The sequence below is a fragment of the Miscanthus floridulus genome, chromosome 2, assembly GCF_019320115.1.
Source record: "Miscanthus floridulus cultivar M001 chromosome 2, ASM1932011v1, whole genome shotgun sequence".
Taxonomy (NCBI): Eukaryota; Viridiplantae; Streptophyta; class Magnoliopsida; order Poales; family Poaceae; genus Miscanthus; species Miscanthus floridulus.
The window spans coordinates 83,493,144-83,513,337 of record NC_089581.1 but is presented as its reverse complement, the minus strand read 5'-3'; positions in this window follow the sequence as shown (position 1 = coordinate 83,513,337).

Sequence of the window (20,194 nt, the reverse complement as noted above, 5' to 3'; positions counted from 1 at the left end):
CCTCCACCATCTCCCCAAACTACTCAGGTGAAACACTAGCTCCATGTTATGAAGGTTATCTTTGTCTACAGATCAGGCCAATGGTTGGGGAGGGTAAATGTCACCTGATCAATCCCTCTTCCATCGGATCCCAACCAATGCCATGGAGAAGAAGCCTAAACCAGGCTTTACCCTTCTCCTAAACCAATGTCTTGCCCCTACTATTAATATCCAACTGATCCTAAATTCTCAAGGTGCATTGTCTAGTTCCTCAATCTCTTGTAAAGCATAGATCATGGTCCATTGATTTGTCTTTCTTTTCACCACCATAACTTGGTTTTGTTTCTTTGGTGGATAGCATAGATGTAATCCACCACCTAACAACTTTGGTGCTCTAGATCCTATTGTGCTCCCTTGTATGACTAACAATGAGTGGTGCTAACAAGGTGGTGGTCCAAAGAAGGCTGGGTCTCTTTGCCACTCACTCACCTCCCTGCCAGCTCAATTCATGGCTAGTCCAGTGTCATTTGTCTTCGTGAAAAGGAATGTCAAGGTTAATTTCCATTGTGCATGCATCTTAAAGGGACCATGACACCTAAGAGGGAGGAGGTGAATTAGGCTTTGTAAAAGCTAAACTTGGCTTCTATTTTCTACTTACCAAAACCTATGCAAGATATCGATCTAAATGTGCACTATGTTTTTGCTAAGTGTGTTGCTATCTCTACCACAAAAAAGTTACCCAACCTAGGTTCCAATCCTATCAACTAGCCTAGCAAGCTAAACTAGTAAAGTAAACACACATCCAAGGAAAACATGTAAACTGTGATAGCTTAAATGAGATAGAGATGCAAACTCCTGTTGATAAAAGTATTTTTTCTGAGGTATCAAGAAGCTCATGCTTCCCTCTAGTACTCATTGGAGCCACTTGCAAGGGCCTAGCTCTTGGTCGTGTAAGTAGACAATGCCCACGGGCCTTGCCAACATGTAAGTGGGCCTCTGTACATCCTTCCCTCAGACCGCTACCCTCCATCTTCAATATCGTGCTTTTGGCCAAAACATTGTGGGTCAGACATTCCTGAAGTGTAACCATAACCCAGGTGGCTACAACACAAACAGAGTTGGTGTGATCTCATAAGGCTACAAAGCCCCTAGTGTACAAGGTATGCAAACCACTCTAAACATTAAGTAGCCTAAGCCTTCTGCAATTATAAACCTACCACAACTGTAAATCCAATTTATAGTAGTGATGGCCTGAAGACAACAATCACGGTAAATATAGACAAATTGTATTGATGGTAACTGGTTGGGGTTATGATACTCTGGGTATCTTAGGACAACAATTAGTTAGCCTCTTGGGCTGGTCCAGCCAACAGAAGTCCAGCAATTGTGGCCCATCTAAGACACATGGGACCTAGGCCATACACTAAGGTGAGCGGTCGACCACGACTCTCCTTTCTCCTTCCGCTGCATGAAACATGGCAGCACACGACCTCTCCTCTATCTCAACCCCTAGGAAGGAATGGAGAGAGGTCGAGCCCCACCAAGTATGCCAGCCCTAACAGGGGCAAGCATGCCCCACTCACTCCGCTAGGACTGAGGGGACAGCTATCCCCTTAGTTAGGACAGATGCCACTCCTACGCTACACTGTGTAGACAAGACAACAGTGCCAGTCGGTGATGACTGGTATAGCATCCCACCATCCAAGTACAGTCTGACCAGATAGTTGTGCGACCATACCCACTACAGGAGGGGCCACATGACCCCGGCCTTGACTTTTAAGACCGATCAAGCCAACAAGGGTCTTGACCCCGTAGATTGGGATCGAGGCCACCTACACTAGGAACAGCAAGGCGACCAATGACCCAGGAGTGGCTACCTACTCCCTCACTATCACCACAATGCCACCAGGAGATGATGACAAAGGCCATGACAACCACACATCACGTAGGATAGCTGGCAAACCACCACCGTGCCAACAATGCCCTCATGACTGACACTATAGCCTCATGCCACGCCATGCCATGATGTGGGCACGAGACCATGATGACAACCATGTCTGGACATACGATGACACCAGGATAAGATGGCCTTCCTTGCAAGCCAGGCTAGCTAGTTTCTTCCTCCCTTAGGTGCATGACCACTCGATCAGGAGAACCTCTCTCTTTGTATGTAACCTAGCCCCCAGACTCTATATAAGGGCAGCCACACTACTACAGAAAGTTTATAAACTATTGGGACCTTCATGAACGGTTTTGAGATAACTAGCGGTGATACGTATCACCACCGGCTCATGACCCATGGGCCCCTTTCTAGCAGAATAATTGGTGGTGATGCACGCTTTCACCGTCGGCTCAACGTATGATCTAGCGGTGAACAGAATCTCGCCCTTTGCCACTGTGTCGTCCGCCAGTCCAGCGGTAGAAGGGTTTTCACCACCGACTGCTTGTCCTATGTCCGCTGCTCGATGAACCCATCAGAGATAACATTTTTTTACCACCAGTGCCATGATAGACGTGTGTGCTACAGTAAGATCCGACGGTGATTAGGTTATCACCGTTGGATTACCGTATGAACCTGCGATGAATAACCATTGTTTGAATGGGCGTGTTGGTGATCTGAAGTCAATGTCAGTGCGTTATGGTAGTGTTACATTCACCGGGACATTCATACGGTGGTGGTTGATGCTCAAAATCTATGCCATCCATTAGTGCGTATTGCATTCGAACCCTTGATCTGGACTGAAGCCCTAATAAGGTTGACTGGCCACCGCCACATCCTGCACGGCCAGCCCATTGTTCCTGTCTTGCTATTTGTGTGCATGCCTAAAAGGACCTAGGATGCTGCCTAGAGGAGGGTGAATAGGTGTTTCTAAAAATTAACACCTTTAAATGTAGAAACGATTTAGTAATGGGAATTTCCTTATGGAAACTCCAAATCAAAGTAATACAACCCCTCACAAGTTAGCCACAGAGTATATAAAAGATACCAAATAAGTTTATGGAGCCAAACACCTACAATCAAAGAGTTAAATCAAAATGCAATTAAGTTTGGCATAGGAACCAATGCCGGACGTGTCCGATAGGTATACTGGACGTGTCCGGTACACACGGTTTCAGTGGAACAGCCCCAAACTTGCTCCTTTTAAATGCTATCTTCAAACCAAACTGTAGGTACCTACTAGAAATGGCAAGATACATAGACAACCTGCACAAGAGCTAGAGCAACACAAATATCAAATGAAATGCAAATTGAGACATGATATTTGTTTTACCAAAGTTTGGACTCATTTGAGTCCTACTCTCCATTGTCGGGGCTGCGGGTGACCCAGCGAAGGTCATCCCTTGAGGGTACCACGAAGGTCACTCTAGCCAGAGTCCTTTCCAACTCCCTTTCCTCCTTCCACTAGTCGATTCTAGGGTGGCGGAATCGATCGTTACAAACTTTCCAAGGCACACCACAATCTCTTGGGTGCTCTTCGGCGACGCCTAGCCATCTAGGACCAAAGAGCCCAAGAGTAACAAATGTGAATCATGAGATTGACAATATGCACAAGTTCTCAAGTGGTTGGATTGCTCTCCTTTTGAATTTCTCTCAACCCACTAATGGATTTAGCAATTTAAATCACACACACTAAGAGAGGGTTGGAGAATGTTTGCAAGGCTCAAAAATGTGTATGTGTATCAGCAGAATCAGCAAGCTCGAAAGGTGGAGGCTTGGGGGTATTTATAGCCCCTTTGAAAAACTAGTCATTTTCTAGCCGTTGGAATACCGGACATGTCCGGTATGACTTGCACTGCACCAATGGTAACTGAGTAATGTATCATTGTGAGGCATCGGAACTCTTGACAAATGCTGGAACTCCTGACCGTTGGACTCCCGACCCTCAGCTCATTTGAAAACTACCCGTTGGGCTCTGGCCTACTATACCGGACATGTCCGGTAGCAATACCGGACACATCCAATGTAACCAGTCCATTAACTCTCCAAGTCAGTTATGTGTCGAGACGTCAGAGCTCCCGGCGATTGTCGGAACTCTTGACTGTTGAAACTCCCGATTCACATCGAAACTCCCGACGAACCATGTTAGAGAAACACTAGTGACCCTACCATACTGGATAGGTCTAGTATGCTTGGTCACAGAACAAAGTTAGTTTCTCTCTTCTCTCTTTCACTCAAACCTCACATAGGTTGGCTTCAGCACTTATGAATAATCATCTATCAACATGATGCATCCCTCTTAATAGTACGACATTCCTATTTACTCAAATTCAAATGTATAATGAATTTAAACCTTTTGAGTTGATCTCTTTCAACCGAAGCCGCGTCTTTCAATCTTCATAAAGTGAGGGTGCCAACATGTTGATATTGATCTTTTTACTTGAGCATAGCCATCTTGAGCACGTGACTTGATTCCATTCAACAAATATGAATAACTCCAAATGCATCAAGTCACTTCCAACACTTTGTCCAATATAGATTTGATCCTCCACATCAATACGACCATCTTAGCTTGATTAGTACCTCAACTAAATGCAAGTACTTTCTTCTTCACCCTAGCTAGGTTCTTCGGCCACCAAGCCATCGTTTGTCCTTCACCCTTGCTTAGTACCTCAAAACTTTTCCTTGCTATCTTCACCATCTCAAGCCATCAAGTCACATCTTGTGTTGAATCATCCATTCATTTGTATTGTTATCTTTTCATTTCAATTTAGCAAGCTTCAAATCTAATATCACTCCATATGCAATCCCTCATGTCTCATTAATTAATTCTTACCATGCTTGCTTTCACATAGTACATGGAAATCCCACAATGAATAAGCCTTTGCATGAATTCTATTTGCATTGTTGTCTTGTGCTTGAACTAGATTATTTATACAACAACACATTATTTTGGCTTTCATTAAGTACCTATGAGATAACCTATTACCTATCCACACTTAGCAAATGGGTTAGACCTTTAATCATGTTGTCATTCAATCATCCAAAACCCACTAAAGGGCTAGATGCACTTTTAATCTCCCCCTTTTTGGTGATTGATGACAACTTGATTAAAGCTTACAAAAGGATATAAACATTTAAGCTTTTGGGTTCAATGATTTATGAGAGGCTCCCCCTTAATATGTGCTTATGACTAGAATTCACAAAATGACCTCAAATATCAATTGCGCATACTAAAACATATATGAGACTCCCCCTATATCATTGCATCAGTGGGGTGCAAGTGTGTGTGACAAAGTAAAACCTTGATGCATATGACAAGATATATCACACAAGAATAAATATAAAAGCATCACATCAAACATTTTCATTCTAGCATGTCACACATAGAACTCATTACACATTTTCTCAAGTCCACTAGCCACTAATATAAATAAAGATCATGTCTCAAGAGATACATAGATAAAGCATAAGTATAAGTCTCATCTCTCACATGATACAATCTATCTCAAACTCAAGACACATCAATGAAGCTCAAAAACTAATTTTCTCAAGTCCACAAGCCACTAATATAAATAAAGATCATGTCTCAAGAGATACATAGATAAAGCATATGTATAAGTCTCATCTCTCACATGATACAATCTATCTCAAACTCAAGATACATCAATGAAGCTCAAACACTATAGCTACAGTACATATCTCCAAGTACAAAGATAAGCAAATGAAACAAACATCTTGAAGCTTTAATCAGTCTCTCTCCCCCTTTGTCATCCATCACCACAAAAGTCCAATAATGACATACTAAGCACAAAGGGGCTGTAAGCTATCTCTAAAAGCTATGATCACTCCCCCTCATCATCATATCTCTAGCATCATCCTCATCATCTGAGCATGGAGCACCTGGTGGGTGAGAACCACCCTCACTAGATGGATCATAGCCACTAGACCCATAGTAGCTAAAGCCACTTGTGAGGTCACCCCACCAGTCTAAAGCATACTCATCTATGACACTAGGATGTGGCTAAGAGTGAGTAGGCACATGAGCCTGTAGTGGTAAAGTGTCAGGGTGCTCTGGTGCCTACTGCTGCTGCTCCTATCACTGAAGAAACTTAGCAAACTCTCTATCGTACCTAACCTGCTGCTGCTCCTCTATCTCTGGCTCGCTAGGCTCATCATTTGAGATAGGAGACCTAGGAGGATCAAGCTCAAGTCTAGCAGCAATCTGCTTTAGAGTCTGAGTGTCCTTCCTCCTAGCCTCCCTCTCCTTCTTCTACCTAACCTATATGTCCCTACACATCCCAAAGATAGAACTGAAGAGTCTGTGGATGGGCAAGGGAGGACTGCCACGACATGAAGTAGAACAAGAAGAAGCATATGGCAGAGGGGAAGCTCTTCCTGCTACTACACCACCTACAGGTGCATCTACCTCTACTATTGTTGCTACTCCCCCTAGACCTGCTAAAGGTACTCCAATCTCAGGCAGATATGCAACTATCTTTAGGGCCTTATGAATCTTGTCATACTCAAAGGTATGCCCTGTGACCTGCTCAATCATGTGCATAATGTATGAAGCAAAACCATAGCCCTTGAGGGGCCTCTCTCCAACACTCCTGATCTCACACCAGATGAAGTCGAATACACTAAAAGGTCGTGCATGTGGTGCCATCCTATGGAGCAGGTTCCTAGAATAGTCTATAATGTTTCCCTTATCTCCACCCTTGCAGTCAATGGTCTTCCTAAACATCCTGTCTAGGTATCTATAGGTAGGGTGAAGACCTAGAACCTTCCCCACTACTCCTCTCTCACCTCCTAGTGGGTACATGTAGGCGAGCTACTCTGGAGAAAACACCTGCTCAGTGTGAATCCTATCTCTCTGGAGATCCTCCTCTAAGAAGCCAAGTACTGCTGCAAAAGCATCATAATCCACACTGTACCATTGGCCCTCAAGCATCCAGTGCATACATCTCTCATCCTCCTCAACATACAAGGTGGCATAGAATTGAGCTATCACCTCTGTGTTCTAGTCATGCTAGAACTCCATGATCGCATACACCCCTGTGCGCTCACGAATGGCAATAGCATGATTAATGGAGGACTTCTGCAATTCTCTGATGTACTGCCAGTCAATCCACTGAGATCTGGCAACCACAGGATTCCTATTGAGTATCACACTAGAGTAGAAATCCATGTGAAAGGCTGTCTAAAATTGATGATCAAACTAAATCCTAGGCAAGCTCCTTGGATCAATTCTCCTCTCATCTCTAGCTCTTCTAGTCATGTCTTTCCCTCGATAGTCAACTCTAGAAACATAAGAGGGTACACTAGGTGGATGTGTCTCAAGTAAGCCATAGTGCATACCCTGACTTGGCTGGTGCTGAACTAGAGGTACTGCCTGCTCCTCCTCAATCTCTTGCTCATCATCTAAGCTACCACCATCTGAACCTCTGTTAGTGCTCTTCCTCTTTCTGTTACTAGGCTCCACTCTATACTCCTCTATATTTGTGTTAGAGGAAGAACTGTTGTCTCCCTCTCTGTACTATGGAGCACCCCTAGTAGCTCTAGAGAGTCTCCTACTGCCGCCCTGCTCCTGCTGACTATATCTGGGATGCAAGTCCTACCTTGCCTTCTTGTATTTCTCTAATGCTAGATCATGCCTATGCTTGGACCTAGGCTCCTATCTTCCACTCATGGCTTCTGCCCTATATCCAATATTTGCAAGAAATTTTAGATACATGCCCAAAAGATAGCTTATTTTAGTTAAAATATAGAAATAAGAATAATTATCCTATGTTTTGCAATCACCTCAACCAAACTAGGTCACAAGGTTCACAAAACACAATAGACAATTAAACTTAGTCCTAAGAATCAACCACTAAGAAGATTGAAAAAAGGGAGCAAAACCTGCTCTGCTGCCTCCGGTATGAGAGAACAACAACCCTAACTAGGGCCCTTGGCTCAATCTTCAAGCAATCCAATCCAAACTCTAGGCATAGCTTATAGATAGATAATGTAGCATCTCTACCAAAGGGTTTTCAAAAACATGCCCTAACCACTTAGATCAGATGAGGTCCGAGATTAGGGTACCTTGAGAGAGAGGATAAAGATGAGATTCAAAATCCAAGTCCTGGATCCTTCAATCTTGATGCAAACCTCCTCTGATCCAATCTCCCTCTCTTCTTTTCCTTGGTGGAATCACTTGGTCGCCAAAAGGATGAAACAGAGGTGGTGGCGCTGGCTTGGAGGAGAGAAAAGGGAGATAGAGAACCAGGGCCGAAGGGGTACGAGCCTTTTATTGACCCATGCATACGGGACACGTCCGGTAGGCATACCAGACACGTCTGGTATTTGTGGGCTGGCTATTTTTGTTCCAAAAATCCATTCTCTTGATTCCAATCCCCTTATTTGTTATTACTCAGTCCAAAAGGTATACAATCTTGATCCAAAATGAGTATCATCAATTTTTCTTATCCAATGCCATGATTTGATGTTCTCTTTTCCAATTATTTGGCATATCTATGATTTTGCTTACTTGAGAGAGATATAGTGAGACATAGTAGAATGTGGACTTAAGAAAGCCATGTCATGTGTGATTAGCCAATCAAACAATCAAGGAGAGCTATAATCATCACATGACAAGGCTAGGTCACAAAGACCAAGATTCAAATAGTTTTTTAAATTCACACCATGTACACATGCTAGTTATGGGTTTTGAAAAAAACATCTATCCTATGTCATACAAATGCACATTCTAGCATATAAAGGGCCTTAGATGCACTTACAATGCATGTATGTAAATACATACCTTTGCCTTGAGCCCACAAGAATTCCACTAAAGATACATAGCATGATAATCTTTATGTTGGCCTTAATTGCCAAATAATCATGCTAGATACGAAATCAATTTTTCTTTCGAGGACTACAAGGAATGCTAGATAAATTTGTTAGTCCACAAAGGTGCAAAATAGAAACTAAGCTCCTCCTAAATAAGTGCTTTAAGTAATTTGAATGACTTTCAACTAGCACTTTATTCTATTAAGAATTTGGGAGTCAATTTTCTATTTTGACCAACACGAAGTAATAATGCCATATTTAAATTTGAGTTCAAGAGATGCTCACAATCCACTTAGATTTGGTAAATCACAAGCTTCTGAGTAAATTAAGGATATATGAAAATATATGGATCAAACACTCAGTTGCAATCCTAATTAGTGTTCTGGTTCCTGCAATACCAGGACACGTCCGGTAGGTATATCGGACACATCTAGAATACACAAAATATAAACATTTTCTCTATCCCTGGCCATACTGAACACATCCAGTAGGCATACTGGACATGTCCGGTAGGTGTAGGATAGAGACAATTAATCCGTTGCTTGTGATTCTTCATTTTAGCTCTAGTATTTCTTTTATGCCCTGCACCTCAACAAATAAATTGCTCTACTAGAGAGCTATTAAAAGAACCATATGGCAAACATGATAATTATCAAATGAAACTAATTAGCCACTTTCAATATTTCACAAATATGCCTATTTGTGAGCCATTGAGCACAAAACACACAAAGTGGCTATCCTAAAAGGTTTAGGTACTTGTTACTAATGGTGAGGATGAAGTAGATGATATATTTATTAAATTATCTTTGGGTCAACCATATAGGAGATTATGATGAGAATTGGCTGATAGATTGAGTGAATATTTTCAATTTGCTTGCTCAACCACCCCGAAGCCTTCATGTCATCACCAAGTACCTACATCAACAATCTAAGCACATTTTGGCACCCAACTCTTATTGTGTCCTTTTGAGTTAGTCAACAAGTGCTTAGGCACCCAAATGGCTTTAGTACTAGTTTGTGGTGAACACATCACCTTGCTAGTGCTAACTCCATTTGTGGTCTTCCTAAGCATATCATTATAAACAAATGTGTTCCGCATAGGAGTGTTACCATTTGGGCATTCATAGCTTAGATGCCCCTTTCTTCTACAAGCATAGCATATGCGGCCTTTGTTTGCTCTATGCTTGTTTTGCTTGTATGGACATCTATCAACCTTGTGGCCCATCTCATTGCATCCATAGCATCTTCTTGTTGCAACTTGGTCTTCCTTTCTTGCCTCTTTGTACATTGGGCATTTCTTGGTAGGATGCCCCAATTTCTTGCTCATTAGACAAGCGCTTTGTCCATCACTTTTCTTTTGGTTGGCCAACTTGTTTGAGGCCTTTTGTTCGGCCACTTCACACTTGTCACCCCAACTCTTATGTGGACACATTGCCCACTCATGTCCATATAATCCACAACCGTAGCATAACCTTTTTCCATGTTTCTTGCTCTTGGTTGTGTTGGCCTTGCTTGAAATGTGATTCTTTTGTTGGGCTTTGGAGGAAGCAAGGTTTGAACCCTTCTCAAGCTTCTTCACCATGTTATCACGGTTATCTTGAGAAGGTTGTTCTTTCTCCTTACCCTTCAACCAAATCACATCTTTCTTTAATCTTTCCACTTCTTCTTTGAGCTCTATGTTTTCTATGAGATTTAGCTCAATTGAAGATTGGCTTGCTTGAGAAGCACACTCATTAGTACAAGAAATATTTAATTGAGATGGTGTACTAGTGAGTGAATGTGTGAGAGGTTGAGAAAATTTTACCAATGTGATCACAACCTCATGAGCCACCTCAAGCATGATGCTTGATTCTACTACTTCCTCATGTGAGCACTTGAGATGAACATAGTTTGCTTGTAGCACATCATACTTGCTTGATAGTTCATCTAGCCTTGCCTTGAGCTCAAAGTTTTCCTTCTCTAGTTGTGAAACACTAGAAGAGGAGTTAGTAATGAAAGCATGCTTAATTGACAATTTTTCATACCTTTCACTTAGAGCCTTTAGTTCTTCCATCTTGGAGATGAGAAACAATTCTTGCTTTTGAAGTGATTGCTCTTGCTTCTCAATCTCTTCTTCAAGCTCATCATTCTTTTCAACTATCTTCATGATGATGAACTTGTTTTTGCGGTTGAGATGATCAAGGTTGTAGTTGTCTTCAACTTCAACATCACTCTTATCTTGATCATCTACTTGTGCTTTCTCCTTTTCTTGATCTTTCTTGTTACTCTTCTTCTTGCTTTTCTTGGCCATGAGACACAAGTGATGAGTATCATGAGATACTGAGGTTGACTCATCACTTGGTCGCCATCGGTCTTGAGCTTCCTTGCAAACAGCTGCTTGCTGCTCTGCTGCCTCAGCCATACCAGACACGTTCGGTATGTGTAGGCAGACAACAGGTCATGTGCTGCTTGCACTTCTTGCTCCGACTCAGTGCTCTTGAGGTCTTGTGAAGCTTCTTCGCTGCATGAAGACATAATGGACATACTTTCCATTGAATTGCACTCAATAACATCATCACATTTGGATTTTTCATATAATTCAACAAGTCTAGTCCAAATGAGATGAGCACTCTCTAGAGGTGGTTGTCCATTAAAGATTGCCGCATCTTAAACCTCTGCACTTAATGTACTCAAAATGATATTAATAGCTTGAGCATTGAGTTGCACGCATATCTCTTCCTCTTTTGACAAATTTTTGTAGTTGCTCCAATCAACTATAGGAAGAGGTATGCTTGCATCCACAATATGCTCAACAAGAGTACTAATATCTCTAACAGCATTGAGTACATGAATTGACCAAGGTAGAAAGTTTGAACCATCATTTTGGAGAAAGCACCGGCTCCAACTCGATAGGTGTCGACATCCTTTTTCTCATAGTGGTGAAGCTTTAAGTGAGAACCTGCCCTGATACCACTTGAAAGGACCTAGGATGCCACCTAGAGGGGGGTGAATAGGTGTTTCTAAAAATTAACACCTTGAAATGTGGAAACGATTTAGGAATGGGAATTTTCGAGTGGAAACTCCAAATCAAAGTAATACAACCCCTCACAAGTTAGCCATAGAGTATATAAAAGATACCAAATAAATTTATGGAGCCAAACACCTGCAATCAAAGAGTTAAATCAAAATGCAATTAAGTTTGGCACATGAACCAATACCGAACGTGTCCTGGTATACACGGTTTTAGTGGAACAGCCCCAAACTTGCTCCTTTTAAATGCTACCTTCAAACCAAACTGTAGGTACCTACTAGAGATGACAAGATACATATAGAACCTACACAAGAGCTAGAGCAACACAAATATCAAATAAAATGCGAATTAAGACATGATATTTGTTTTACCAAAGTTCAGACTCCTTCGAGTCCTACTCTCCATTGAGGGGGCTACTAGTGACCCAGCGAAGGTCAGCCCTAGAGGGTACCACGAAGGTCACTCTAGCCGGAGTCTTTTCACTAGTTGATTCTGAGGCAGCGGAATCGACCGTTACAAACTTTCTGAGGCACACCACAATCTCTTAGGTGCTCTCCGGTGATGCCTAGCCGTCTAGGACCGTAGAGTCCAAGAGTAACAAATGCGAATCACGAGATTGACAATATGCACAAGTGCTCAAGTGGTTGGATTGCTCTCTTTTTGAATTTCTCTCCACCCACTAATGGATTTGGCAATTTGGATCACACACTCACTATGAGAGGGTTGGAAAGTGTTTGTAAGGCTCAAAAATGTGTATGTGTATCAGCAGAATCAGTAGCCTCCAATGGTGGAGTCTTGGGGGTATTTATAGCCCCTTTGAAAAACTAGCCGTTTTTCTAGCCGTTGGAATACCGGACACGTCCGGTATGACTTGCACTGCGCTAGCGGTAACTGAGTAAAGTATCATTGTGAGGCATTGGAACTCCAGACAAATACCGGAACTCCCGACCGTTGGAACTCCCGACTCACGTTGGAACTCCTGACCCTCGGCTCATTTGAAAACTACCCGTTGGGCTCTGGCCTACTATATCGGACACATCTGGTAGCAATACCGGACACGTCTGGTGTGACCAGTCAGTTAACTTGTAACACCTCTAGTTTATCAAGCTTGCTTAGTACCTAGGTTAATGCCTAAGAGAAATTAGCAACACAAGTTTTCAGGTTTAAAAATTTAAAGCACACATGGGATTTATAAACAAATCTTGCGTGACTCATTTTCGTGAATAAAACAAACAAATAAGTGTCACTAGTCAACTTATCATAGTGCTTAACAACTTTTAAATAATCTTGTGGACAAAAGTTGTTTAGGGCTTGTTTTAGAAAAGTATGAAGAAAGTGCTTAAAAATGCTGATAACAAATAAATAGAGAATGGACTTGTTTAATTGATTAAGCATGAAAAACAATTTTTATAAACAAAACTAAAATATAACTTGTAATTTGTACTTAAATAAAATTTGAAGTGCAAGTTTAGTAGATGAACTGCAACTATGGATTTGGCGAATAGATGTTGTTCCATGATATTTCTGATGGCTCAAAAATTGAATTTAAAATTTTAAAACCATCTTCTCGTGTCAATGCTAAAAATTAGAAATTATATTTTAAAGCATTGTTTGTGGCAATTTGTTTTGCGCAAAATAATTACATAACACCCTATTATTTTGTTCCATGGCTTGGTATGGAGTATGAGCTATCGCGTGAAATGTTTATTGGTGGAAGTCAATAGGATTTAGATCTTTTGGAGTTGCTGACAACGTATCGTAGTTCACATCCATGTCGTGTCGTCTCACGCGTAGGCATGCAACCAGTAGAGCCACGCGACTCCCATGTGTTCGGCTATAGCGTGCTCCCTCACGTCCTTTCTCGAGAGCGTCTTACAAGAAATTTCTACGGTCGTTGTTCTCGTTGCTTCGTCCCTCCCCATCGCTTGACCAGTTTAGTGCATGTGGTTTCCAGAGGAGCACATGCAGCACCGTCCTTGCCGTGCTATTGCTCTGTCATGCCCATGCCCCACTGCTCCCTCTCCCTCTTGCATAGCCAGGGCGATAAGAGAATTCGCTGAGCCCAGGAATGAAGATGTGTGGTCTAGAGTAGATTAGTTGTCTTGGGATGCTCTACCCGCCTTTTATTGACCCATGCATACGGGACACGTCCGGTAGGCATACCAGACACGTCTGGTATTTGTGGGCTGGCTATTTTTGTTCCAAAAATCCATTCTCTTGATTCCAATCCCCTTATTTGTTATTACTCAGTCCAAAAGGTATACAATCTTGATCCAAAATGAGTATCATCAATTTTTCTTATCCAATGCCATGATTTGATGTTCTCTTTTCCAATTATTTGGCATATCTATGATTTTGCTTACTTGAGAGAGATATAGTGAGACATAGTAGAATGTGGACTTAAGAAAGCCATGTCATGTGTGATTAGCCAATCAAACAATCAAGGAGAGCTATAATCATCACATGACAAGGCTAGGTCACAAAGACCAAGATTCAAATAGTTTTTTAAATTCACACCATGTACACATGCTAGTTATGGGTTTTGAAAAAAACATCTATCCTATGTCATACAAATGCACATTCTAGCATATAAAGGGCCTTAGATGCACTTACAATGCATGTATGTAAATACATACCTTTGCCTTGAGCCCACAAGAATTCCACTAAAGATACATAGCATGATAATCTTTATGTTGGCCTTAATTGCCAAATAATCATGCTAGATACGAAATCAATTTTTCTTTCGAGGACTACAAGGAATGCTAGATAAATTTGTTAGTCCACAAAGGTGCAAAATAGAAACTAAGCTCCTCCTAAATAAGTGCTTTAAGTAATTTGAATGACTTTCAACTAGCACTTTATTCTATTAAGAATTTGGGAGTCAATTTTCTATTTTGACCAACACGAAGTAATAATGCCATATTTAAATTTGAGTTCAAGAGATGCTCACAATCCACTTAGATTTGGTAAATCACAAGCTTCTGAGTAAATTAAGGATATATGAAAATATATGGATCAAACACTCAGTTGCAATCCTAATTAGTGTTCTGGTTCCTGCAATACCAGGACACGTCCGGTAGGTATATCGGACACATCTAGAATACACAAAATATAAACATTTTCTCTATCCCTGGCCATACTGAACACATCCAGTAGGCATACTGGACATGTCCGGTAGGTGTAGGATAGAGACAATTAATCCGTTGCTTGTGATTCTTCATTTTAGCTCTAGTATTTCTTTTATGCCCTGCACCTCAACAAATAAATTGCTCTACTAGAGAGCTATTAAAAGAACCATATGGCAAACATGATAATTATCAAATGAAACTAATTAGCCACTTTCAATATTTCACAAATATGCCTATTTGTGAGCCATTGAGCACAAAACACACAAAGTGGCTATCCTAAAAGGTTTAGGTACTTGTTACTAATGGTGAGGATGAAGTAGATGATATATTTATTAAATTATCTTTGGGTCAACCATATAGGAGATTATGATGAGAATTGGCTGATAGATTGAGTGAATATTTTCAATTTGCTTGCTCAACCACCCCGAAGCCTTCATGTCATCACCAAGTACCTACATCAACAATCTAAGCACATTTTGGCACCCAACTCTTATTGTGTCCTTTTGAGTTAGTCAACAAGTGCTTAGGCACCCAAATGGCTTTAGTACTAGTTTGTGGTGAACACATCACCTTGCTAGTGCTAACTCCATTTGTGGTCTTCCTAAGCATATCATTATAAACAAATGTGTTCCGCATAGGAGTGTTACCATTTGGGCATTCATAGCTTAGATGCCCCTTTCTTCTACAAGCATAGCATATGCGGCCTTTGTTTGCTCTATGCTTGTTTTGCTTGTATGGACATCTATCAACCTTGTGGCCCATCTCATTGCATCCATAGCATCTTCTTGTTGCAACTTGGTCTTCCTTTCTTGCCTCTTTGTACATTGGGCATTTCTTGGTAGGATGCCCCAATTTCTTGCTCATTAGACAAGCGCTTTGTCCATCACTTTTCTTTTGGTTGGCCAACTTGTTTGAGGCCTTTTGTTCGGCCACTTCACACTTGTCACCCCAACTCTTATGTGGACACATTGCCCACTCATGTCCATATAATCCACAACCGTAGCATAACCTTTTTCCATGTTTCTTGCTCTTGGTTGTGTTGGCCTTGCTTGAAATGTGATTCTTTTGTTGGGCTTTGGAGGAAGCAAGGTTTGAACCCTTCTCAAGCTTCTTCACCATGTTATCACGGTTATCTTGAGAAGGTTGTTCTTTCTCCTTACCCTTCAACCAAATCACATCTTTCTTTAATCTTTCCACTTCTTCTTTGAGCTCTATGTTTTCTATGAGATTTAGCTCAATTGAAGATTGGCTTGCTTGAGAAGCACACTCATTAGTACAAGAAATATTTAATTGAGATGGTGTACTAGTGAGTGAATGTGTGAGAGGTTGAGAAAATTTTACCAATGTGATCACAACCTCATGAGCCACCTCAAGCATGATGCTTGATTCTACTACTTCCTCATGTGAGCACTTGAGATGAACATAGTTTGCTTGTAGCACATCATACTTGCTTGATAGTTCATCTAGCCTTGCCTTGAGCTCAAAGTTTTCCTTCTCTAGTTGTGAAACACTAGAAGAGGAGTTAGTAATGAAAGCATGCTTAATTGACAATTTTTCATACCTTTCACTTAGAGCCTTTAGTTCTTCCATCTTGGAGATGAGAAACAATTCTTGCTTTTGAAGTGATTGCTCTTGCTTCTCAATCTCTTCTTCAAGCTCATCATTCTTTTCAACTATCTTCATGATGATGAACTTGTTTTTGCGGTTGAGATGATCAAGGTTGTAGTTGTCTTCAACTTCAACATCACTCTTATCTTGATCATCTACTTGTGCTTTCTCCTTTTCTTGATCTTTCTTGTTACTCTTCTTCTTGCTTTTCTTGGCCATGAGACACAAGTGATGAGTATCATGAGATACTGAGGTTGACTCATCACTTGGTCGCCATCGGTCTTGAGCTTCCTTGCAAACAGCTGCTTGCTGCTCTGCTGCCTCAGCCATACCAGACACGTTCGGTATGTGTAGGCAGACAACAGGTCATGTGCTGCTTGCACTTCTTGCTCCGACTCAGTGCTCTTGAGGTCTTGTGAAGCTTCTTCGCTGCATGAAGACATAATGGACATACTTTCCATTGAATTGCACTCAATAACATCATCACATTTGGATTTTTCATATAATTCAACAAGTCTAGTCCAAATGAGATGAGCACTCTCTAGAGGTGGTTGTCCATTAAAGATTGCCGCATCTTAAACCTCTGCACTTAATGTACTCAAAATGATATTAATAGCTTGAGCATTGAGTTGCACGCATATCTCTTCCTCTTTTGACAAATTTTTGTAGTTGCTCCAATCAACTATAGGAAGAGGTATGCTTGCATCCACAATATGCTCAACAAGAGTACTAATATCTCTAACAGCATTGAGTACATGAATTGACCAAGGTAGAAAGTTTGAACCATCATTTTGGAGAAAGCACCGGCTCCAACTCGATAGGTGTCGACATCCTTTTTCTCATAGTGGTGAAGCTTTAAGTGAGAACCTGCCCTGATACCACTTGAAAGGACCTAGGATGCCACCTAGAGGGGGGTGAATAGGTGTTTCTAAAAATTAACACCTTGAAATGTGGAAACGATTTAGGAATGGGAATTTTCGAGTGGAAACTCCAAATCAAAGTAATACAACCCCTCACAAGTTAGCCATAGAGTATATAAAAGATACCAAATAAATTTATGGAGCCAAACACCTGCAATCAAAGAGTTAAATCAAAATGCAATTAAGTTTGGCACATGAACCAATACCGAACGTGTCCTGGTATACACGGTTTTAGTGGAACAGCCCCAAACTTGCTCCTTTTAAATGCTACCTTCAAACCAAACTGTAGGTACCTACTAGAGATGACAAGATACATATAGAACCTACACAAGAGCTAGAGCAACACAAATATCAAATAAAATGCGAATTAAGACATGATATTTGTTTTACCAAAGTTCAGACTCCTTCGAGTCCTACTCTCCATTGAGGGGGCTACTAGTGACCCAGCGAAGGTCAGCCCTAGAGGGTACCACGAAGGTCACTCTAGCCGGAGTCTTTTCACTAGTTGATTCTGAGGCAGCGGAATCGACCGTTACAAACTTTCTGAGGCACACCACAATCTCTTAGGTGCTCTCCGGTGATGCCTAGCCGTCTAGGACCGTAGAGTCCAAGAGTAACAAATGCGAATCACGAGATTGACAATATGCACAAGTGCTCAAGTGGTTGGATTGCTCTCTTTTTGAATTTCTCTCCACCCACTAATGGATTTGGCAATTTGGATCACACACTCACTATGAGAGGGTTGGAAAGTGTTTGTAAGGCTCAAAAATGTGTATGTGTATCAGCAGAATCAGTAGCCTCCAATGGTGGAGTCTTGGGGGTATTTATAGCCCCTTTGAAAAACTAGCCGTTTTTCTAGCCGTTGGAATACCGGACACGTCCGGTATGACTTGCACTGCGCTAGCGGTAACTGAGTAAAGTATCATTGTGAGGCATTGGAACTCCAGACAAATACCGGAACTCCCGACCGTTGGAACTCCCGACTCACGTTGGAACTCCTGACCCTCGGCTCATTTGAAAACTACCCGTTGGGCTCTGGCCTACTATATCGGACACATCTGGTAGCAATACCGGACACGTCTGGTGTGACCAGTCAGTTAACTTGTAACACCTCTAGTTTATCAAGCTTGCTTAGTACCTAGGTTAATGCCTAAGAGAAATTAGCAACACAAGTTTTCAGGTTTAAAAATTTAAAGCACACATGGGATTTATAAACAAATCTTGCGTGACTCATTTTCGTGAATAAAACAAACAAATAAGTGTCACTAGTCAACTTATCATAGTGCTTAACAACTTTTAAATAATCTTGTGGACAAAAGTTGTTTAGGGCTTGTTTTAGAAAAGTATGAAGAAAGTGCTTAAAAATGCTGATAACAAATAAATAGAGAATGGACTTGTTTAATTGATTAAGCATGAAAAACAATTTTTATAAACAAAACTAAAATATAACTTGTAATTTGTACTTAAATAAAATTTGAAGTGCAAGTTTAGTAGATGAACTGCAACTATGGATTTGGCGAATAGATGTTGTTCCATGATATTTCTGATGGCTCAAAAATTGAATTTAAAATTTTAAAACCATCTTCTCGTGTCAATGCTAAAAATTAGAAATTATATTTTAAAGCATTGTTTGTGGCAATTTGTTTTGCGCAAAATAATTACATAACACCCTATTATTTTGTTCCATGGCTTGGTATGGAGTATGAGCTATCGCGTGAAATGTTTATTGGTGGAAGTCAATAGGATTTAGATCTTTTGGAGTTGCTGACAACGTATCGTAGTTCACATCCATGTCGTGTCGTCTCACGCGTAGGCATGCAACCAGTAGAGCCACGCGACTCCCATGTGTTCGGCTATAGCGTGCTCCCTCACGTCCTTTCTCGAGAGCGTCTTACAAGAAATTTCTACGGTCGTTGTTCTCGTTGCTTCGTCCCTCCCCATCGCTTGACCAGTTTAGTGCATGTGGTTTCCAGAGGAGCACATGCAGCACCGTCCTTGCCGTGCTATTGCTCTGTCATGCCCATGCCCCACTGCTCCCTCTCCCTCTTGCATAGCCAGGGCGATAAGAGAATTCGCTGAGCCCAGGAATGAAGATGTGTGGTCTAGAGTAGATTAGTTGTCTTGGGATGCTCTACCCTTAAGTTTCATTAGACATGCTTAGGGTTTTCAAGGGTGATATTAAGAGGGTTACAAGAGAAGTTGCCATTCAGATGCTAGCAGACCAGCCGTGATTGGAGAACATTAGACACTATATCGACTAATTATGGATATCCTAGCAGAACACTTGAATCTCTTTAAATCAAATTTGCCATTGGATTTGAATTCCTTGTCCCTTGTTGTAAAGGGAACCCTTGTTGTTTGAATCTTCCCTTGCCATACTCCTCTTATTCTGTGGTCTACGAGCCCACCGCCTTCATTGCATGTAAGTTGGTAATAGTTGCCTGGTTAATAGCTTGTGGTGCCACAACGAAACCGAGGGCCCCTGTGGAATAGCTACCACATGATGACGCTACTCGGCACGCGTTGGTATCGAGTTTGTTGACCAAGTACCTTTACCAAGTTACACCGCCATACTGCTTCTGCTACAAAATATTCTCCTTGGAAATATTAGGGTGTTCAAACAGGAAATCCACAATGGGTTGATGAAATAGTGTTCTCTCAAGGTAAGCAATAGAAGGTGGTTTTGGAGGAAGAACATATGACATGGTCTTAGTCTACATGAAATACAGATGTGGTCAAGGAAGGGAAAGAAAAAGAAGAACACTAGGGAAAGAGT